The 7,533-nt window shown below is 41.4% G+C and overlaps 1 protein-coding gene and 1 pseudogene across 1 annotated transcript in view; one reads left to right on the top strand and one right to left on the bottom strand.

Annotated features, from left to right (window-relative positions):
* Positions 1–7,533, top strand: part of HTR2A (5-hydroxytryptamine receptor 2A) — a 104,130-nt gene that overhangs the window by 50,652 nt on the left and 45,945 nt on the right. The gene's annotated exons all lie outside the window — the stretch shown is intronic.
* LOC102762966 lies at positions 4,734–5,942 on the bottom strand (annotated as a pseudogene).

The raw sequence follows: 7,533 nt of genomic DNA, 5'->3' as shown, positions 1-7,533 counted from the left end.
AAACAGTTTGGTGGTTATTGAAAATTCTTTGCTCCCATGTGCCACGGTCCTGCTGGGCACTCGCACCAACTGCGGGTGCTGGCCCTGCTCACATCCACAGCCAGTGCCATAGTCGCTGCTCGTACCCGCTGCCAGCGGCTGGCGCCGGTCCTGATTGCTCGGCACTATCAGTGGGTGCAAGTGGCGGCTGCAGTCCTCGATTTCCCCTGAGGGATTCTCCACCTCCCCCTGCTCCTGAGAGGCAATCTGGGCAACAGCAATTGCTCTGCACCATCAGCAGTGTGAGTGGGGCCGGCGCCATCAGTGCCTGGGAGCGGCGGGAGCAGGGCCGTTAGCTATGGTAATTAACACTACTATGAACATAGGGGTGCATATATTCTTTCTGATTGGTGTTTTGTGTTTTTAGGCTATATTGCCAGAAGTGGGATTGCTGGGTCAAACGGAAGTTCCATTTTTTAACTCTTTGAGGAAACTCCATAATGTTTTTCATAGTGGCTAGGCCAATCTGCATTCCCACCAGCAGTGAACTAGTGTTCCTTTTCTCTACATCCTCTCCAGCCCCTGCTGTTTTTGATTTTTTTGATGATAGCCATTCTGACAGGTGTAAGGTAATAGCTCACTGTGGTTTTAATTTGCATTTCTCTGATGAATAGTGACTTTGAGCATTTTTTAATATGTCTCTTGGCTAATTATATGTCCTCTTTGGAGAAATATCTATTCAAGTCTGCTTCCCATTTTTGAATTGAATTGTTTGTCTTCCTTTTGTTGATTTTTATGAGTACTTTATATATTTTGGATATTAATCCCTTATCAAATATATCATTGGAAAATATGTTCTCCCATCAGTGGGTTCCCTTTTCATTTTGATGGTGGTTTATTTTGCTCTGCAGAAGCTTTTTATTTTGATGTAGTCCCATTTGTTTATTTTCTCCTTATTTTCCTTTGCCCTAGTAGATGTATCTGTAAACATATTGTTAAGTAAGATGTCTGAGATTTTCTGCCTATCTTCTTCTCTAAAATTTTTATGGTTTCATGCCTTACATTTAACTATATTATCCATCTTGTGTTTATTTTTAATATGGTATAGGTTGATGGTCTAGTTTCATCTTTTTGCATGTGTCTGTCCAGTTTTCCCAGCACCATTTGTTAAAGAGACTGTCTTGACTCCGTTGTATGTTCTTGCCTCCTTTGTCAAATATTAATTGAACGTAACAGTGTTGGTCAATTCATAGGGTCTCTGTTCTGATCCACTGGTCTACATGCCTGTTTTTGTGCCAGTACCAGGCTGTTTTGATTATTGTAGCTTTGTAGTTCAGTTTGATATCTGGTATTGTGATCCCTCCTACTTTGTTCTTCTTTCTCAAGATTGCTGCAGCTATTTGTGGTCTTTTATCATTCCATATAAATTTTTGGAGTATTTGCTCCAGCTCTGTGAAGTATTCCAATTATATTTTAAGAGGTATTATGTTGAATCCATAGATTGCTTTGGGCAGTACAGACATTTTAATGATGTTAATTCTTCTAACCCATGAACATGGTATATGTTTCCATTTGTTTGTATCTTCCTCTATTTCCTTTTTCAGTATCCTATAGTTTTCCAAGATCTTTTACCTCTTTGATTAAATTTATTCCTAGGTATCTTATTTTTTTGTTGTTACAATGGTAAATGAGATTGCTTTTAAAAATTTTTTTCCTGAGAGTTCATTATTGGTGTATAAAAATGCCATTGATTTGTGGATATTGATTTTGTATCCTGCTACTTTGCTGAATTCATTTATTAAGTCTAACAGTTTCCTGGTGTAGTCTTTAGAGTTTTCTATGTACAATATCATGTCATCTGTGAATAATGAGAGTTTTACTTCTGCCTTTCCCATTTAGATTTTTTTTATCTCTGCTTTTTGTCTGACTGTTGTGGCTAGCACTTACAGTATTATCTTTATATATAAAACCCTAATATGCAAATAGACTGAATGGCGGAACAACCAACCAAATAACCAGTCGCTATTACATGCGCTGACCACTGCGGGGCACATGCAGAACATGGTGGGCATCAGCAGCATGTGGCAGAGCATAGAACATGGCAGGCATTGGCTGTGGTGGGATGGTGGAGCAGGTGAGTGGGGGCGCCAGACCAAGGCGGGGCACTGGTTGCTGTCATCAGGGTGAGCCTCTGGTGGTTATTGAAAATTCTTTGCTCCCATGTGCCACGGTCCTGCTGGGCACTCGCACCAACTGCGGGTGCTGGCCCTGCTCACATCCACAGCCAGTGCCATAGTCGCTGCTCGTACCCGCTGCCAGCGGCTGGCGCCGGTCCTGATTGCTCGGCACTATCAGTGGGTGCAAGTGGCGGCTGCAGTCCTCGGTGCACGAATTTGTGCACTGGGTCTTAGTGTTGAATAAGAGTGGTGAAAGCAGACATCTCTGTCTTGTTCCTGTTCTTAAAGGAAATTCTTCTAGTTTTTGCCCATTGAGTATGATTTTGGCTATAGGTTTGTCATATATAGCCTTTAGTGTTGAGATATGAATCCTCTATTCCCATTATACTGAGAGTTTTTATCAGAAAAGGGTGCTAGATTTTGTCAAATGCATTTTCTGTATCTATTGATATGATCATGTGGTTTTTATCTTTCAACTTGTTTATGTTATGTATAACATTTATTGATTTGCAAATCTTGCATCCCCAGAATAAATCCCACTTGATCCTGGTGTATGATCTTTTTAACGTACTGCTGGATCTGATTCGCTAATATTTTATTAAGGACTTTAGCTTCTGTGTTCATCAGGGATATTGGCCTGTAATTTTCTTTCTTTGTAGTGTCTTTGTCTGGCTTTGGAATTGGGATAATGCTGGCTTTGTAAAAAGAGCTTGGAAGTGTTCCTTCCTCTTGGATTTTTTGGAATAGTTTGAGGAGGAGAGGTGTTAGTTCTTTTTTGTTTCTTTGTTTGTTTTTTAATCCTTAACCAAGGACATTTTTTCCACTGATTTATAGAGAGTGGAGGAGAGAGAGAGAGACAGAGAGAAAAACTGATGTGTGAGAGACACATTAATTGGTTGCCTACTGCACACCCCCGACCAGGGCCAGGAGCCTGCAACCAAGGTAGGAGCCCTTGACCGGAATCCAACCTGGGACCCTTAGGTACACAGGCCGATGCTCTGTCCTCTGAGCCAAACCCGCTCAGGTGGTTATTCTTTAAATGTTTGGTAATATTCACCTGTACATCCATCTGGCCCAAGATTTTTGTTTGCTGGAAATTTTTTAATTACTGCTTCAATTTCATCAGTTGTTATTGGCCTATTCAGGTTTTCTGATTCTTCCTGATTCAGTTTTGGAAGATTATATGTTTCCAGGAACTTGTCCATTTCGCCCAGGTTGTCTTGCTTGTTGGTTGGCTAACTTTTGTTCTTTGTCATGTAGATCTTAAAATCCCAGGGCAAAATTTCAGCCTGGAAAAAGTTGAAGTCAGGGCCAGATCTGAAATAATGATATTTTATTCTAATATAAGCTCAAAAGTAACTATGAAACATCCTGACATTAAAAGTTCCAGAAGCTTCAACTTCAAGCCAGTTCAAGCTGAAATGAAGTAAATTGCATAAATTGTGTTATGTATAAACATAAGAGAGAATAAATCTAATAAACTCTAAACTAAATTCTAACAAAGTCCAATAAGCAATCCTAACAGAGAAGGGAACACTGAAGTGCAGCTTGTGGCCACTGAGGAACACCTAAGCCTGTGGTATTTGTAACAGTGCCTACTAGATGGTTCTGGTATTCTCATATAGCTGATCCTTCTGTCAGTTAACGTTTCTGTCCTATTAATACTGAAAGAGTTCAAATTCAGCTAACATCCATGGGCATCTACTAAAACATTATTTTATTTTATCCATACAACAACCCTGTGAAGGATAAAACTTGTTTTATTAGCTAAGAATCAAATCCCTGATTTGACATTCTCTTTCCAGTGCCTTCCTTTACCCCTACAATTGGATAATGATCCTAAGTAAAATACACATGATACCGATAACCAGGGCCCTTCTGACTTATTCGCTCCTACCAGTTCTTCCTTTAGACTTCCAGGTTGAAAAGTAAGGAGGGGACAGGTCCTGTTGCAAAGGCAAGTTAACCAGAACTGCAGACTGCCTCTTCTAAACCTAACAAAAGTGCCATTGGTGAATCTGAGAACTAACATAAAAGCTAAGAAAAACCCCTAGGAAAACAGAAGGTGATCAGGCCCAACGTTGGAGACACATGTAGCCCACAGGGAAGAGAGTTGAGAGTCAGGGGCAGTTCTGAAACAGGGTAGCTGATTCCCTGTTAGAGTTTCCACACTGCCTGAGCAAGGGGTTTGCCTGTCTGGTGGCCAACCAAATCAGAGAAACAGAAAGCTTGGCCCATCACCTTCTCCAGCCCCTATGGTAGCTTCAGGATAAAGGTAGGGCAGCAGATCTCATCCTTAGAGTCTCCTATGGGGTTTTAAATTATCCTGATACCCTAGGCCTCACCTGGGGCTCACAGACAGACTCTGGGTTAAATTCTGGTGAGAGTACTTTTTTCATAGTGAAAAAAAAAAAAGCTTTAATGTTGGTGTCTGTGCAGCATGTGATATCAAGACAGGAAGATGGGCAGGTTCACACAGTGAGACATGGTTATCAGAGGACAGGTTGCAAGTGAATAAAGAATTCTTATGGCTTCCACGCTTTCCTGGGTACCCATGAGTTCTAGGCCATCTCCTCCTCACCCCTCCTCCTCAAACTCACCTTCCTTCCTGGCTGTGGTGTCCTAGTATTGCTGGTACTCAGACACCAGGTAGTTCGTGTTGCTCTGAGCTTCCATGAATTCCATATCATCCATGTCCTCACCCTTGTACCCATGCAGAAGGCCTTGTGCCAGAACATGATCATGAATTGCTAGGTGATACACTTGAACAGCTCCTGGATGGCAGTGCTGTTAAAAATCAAAGTGTTTACATTTTTAGTCTTGGGGATGGGATGTCACAGACAGCCATTTTCATATTGTTGGGGATCCATTCAACAAAAAGCTGCTGTTCTTATTCCAGATGTTAAGCATCTGCTTGTCTACATCCTTCATGGACATGTGGCCACAGTATATAATGGCCATGTGGAGGTCACAGGCAATCATTGTGTCTTGGTGTGAATGATCTGCTGGATGAGCTCAGGGACAATCAGCACCCATAGTGCTGGCTACCCTGGCTGTTTGGGGGGAAAGCTGGGCATGAAAAGTGTGGGTAGGGGAAGGGCACCATGTTACATCCATTTTGGGAAGGTCAGCATTGAGCAGGCCAGGAAATCGCAGGAAGGTGGTGATCTCACTCATGATGGCTGTCACCCAGTGGTTCAGACCACTGTAGGTCGGTGTGGTTGGCTTTAGGGTTCTGAAGCACATATCATAGAAGGCCTTCGTACCCATACAATAGGTTTCCTCTGTGTTTTCTAGCAACTGGTGTACTGATAAGGTGACATTGGAGGGTTCCACCATAGTATCTTAACATCTTGGGTGAGGCCACCATGCTGAAGATGCTCATGATCCTGTCAAAGTACGCTTCCCTGATCCTACTGATGAGGAGGGTACCCATACCAGACCCAGTCCCCTTACCCAGGGAGTTGGTCAACCAGAAGCACTGCAGGTGACCACAGCTCGCAGCCTCTTTCCTCCTCACATCCAGCACCAAGTGAACCAGCTCTACGTCATCTGTGTAGTGTCCCTTGGCCCAGTTGTTCCTGATACCACTCTGACCAAAAATGAAGTTGCCCACCTTAAAGATCTGATGGGAGGGCCACAAGCACATGGAGTCCATGGTGCCCAGCTCCAGGTCCATGAGCAGAGCATGGGGCATGTACTTGCCACCAGTGGCCTCATTGTAGTACACATTGGACTGTTCTAGCTGCAGGTGACTGTTTCCATGGTTAAGTGCCCGTAAAGTTGATGCCATGCTCATAGCTTATCAACTCTCAGAACTTAGCACTGATCTGGTGGCCACACTGGTTGGTTTGCAGGTTCATGATCTCCCTCACATAGTGTTCATGTGCATTTCAAGGCTCTCCACGAGTAAACATTCTTCCTCCTTAAAATTCAAAAAAGCATGAGTTATAAAACAAAAGCAAAGAAAAAGCTAACTAAACACTGAAGTAAAGAATCATTAGACTAGGGATCATGAGGCCAAGGTCCTAATAAAAATGAGGTATGTAATCTAAGTTTTCTTCACCTGTAAAATGGAATAATAATTTCTACCTAGGGGTCCTATGAGGATGAAATTTTCAGACATCTGTTAGAGCCAAATGAGGGATATAGGAGGTTTCAGTCACAGTAAAGATTTTTAGACAAAATAAAAAACTCAGCACACTTAGGAAAGCTATCAAACATTCTTTTCTACATGCTAGATAACCTACAGTTGACCCTTGAGCAATGCAGGTTTGAACAACAATGGTGCACGTACATGCAGATTTTTTTCAATCAGTTCAATTGACACATGGTGGACATCTGTAAATATAGTTTTTTTTCCCCATTCTTTTTACCTATCAGTGTAAACTTGTACAAAGTATTTAATATCTCTCTGCCTTGGTTCATCAACTGTAAAAGGAATATGCTTTACTAGATGATCATTTAGCTCTATTTCTGCTATTTAAATAAAAATGATAAATAATTCTTTAATAACAACCAGATGAATTTCTGGTTAAAGCTGCCTTTTAACCTGATATCAGTTCATCTTGCTGCAAACTAAGATCATACTTATACTAGGGAAGATGGGACATTCAGAAGCAGAAATTAGACCAGAGAAATGTCTCTCCACTGTTCTCCTTCAAAATTGCTAAAATTTCAGGATATGAACAACCTTGCAGAAGATGAAGTAAATGAAATCCCACTGAGGAGCAACTTTTTAGTATTACTCACTACAAATAGTCTGAGAGAAATCAAAAGCCAAAGCTCTTTATCTCAGGTTTTCCTAAACTTGATGGGAAGTTTATTAGTCTGGACCAACCAGATTGACAGATGATGAAAGGCTTGGAAAGTGGATCTGTAAAGAAGCTTCTAGAATCTTAGCAGCTAAAGAGGGAGTGGCTAAGACAAGAGGAAAATACAGAAGGTTAACCCTGGTTAGAAAAATACGTGGTTATTTAGGGACTTTCTGTCTCTCCCTCCTCCAGAAGCACTGTCAGAATAAGAGCTTATTCACCTATGTGACAACAGCATTGATCTGAGTCCAAGGGAAGTACATCTGAAACCCAAGCTGAAAAAGACCATTCTTGGTCATAGGACTTAGGAACTAGAACAAAAAATGTCTTTGAGTTTTGTAATAGAAATAGCATCAGCTTATCAGTACGGGGAAATGACCCCCGAGAGCAAGGGCAAGATGATAAGCCCATAAGAGATATGTATAAAAAAAAGAACCCCACAGCAACTTTATTTAAAGCTCCAATTCTATGTCAAGCTAATTGAATAATGAAAAACTTGTCTAGCCCACAGATATGCTTTGTTTGGCTTGCATAGTGTGTATATTTTTTAATTGACCCTTGTT

The sequence above is a fragment of the Myotis davidii genome, unplaced genomic scaffold (assembly GCF_000327345.1).
Source record: "Myotis davidii unplaced genomic scaffold, ASM32734v1 scaffold888, whole genome shotgun sequence".
Taxonomy (NCBI): Eukaryota; Metazoa; Chordata; class Mammalia; order Chiroptera; family Vespertilionidae; genus Myotis; species Myotis davidii.
This window is presented reverse-complemented; position numbering and strand designations above follow the sequence as displayed.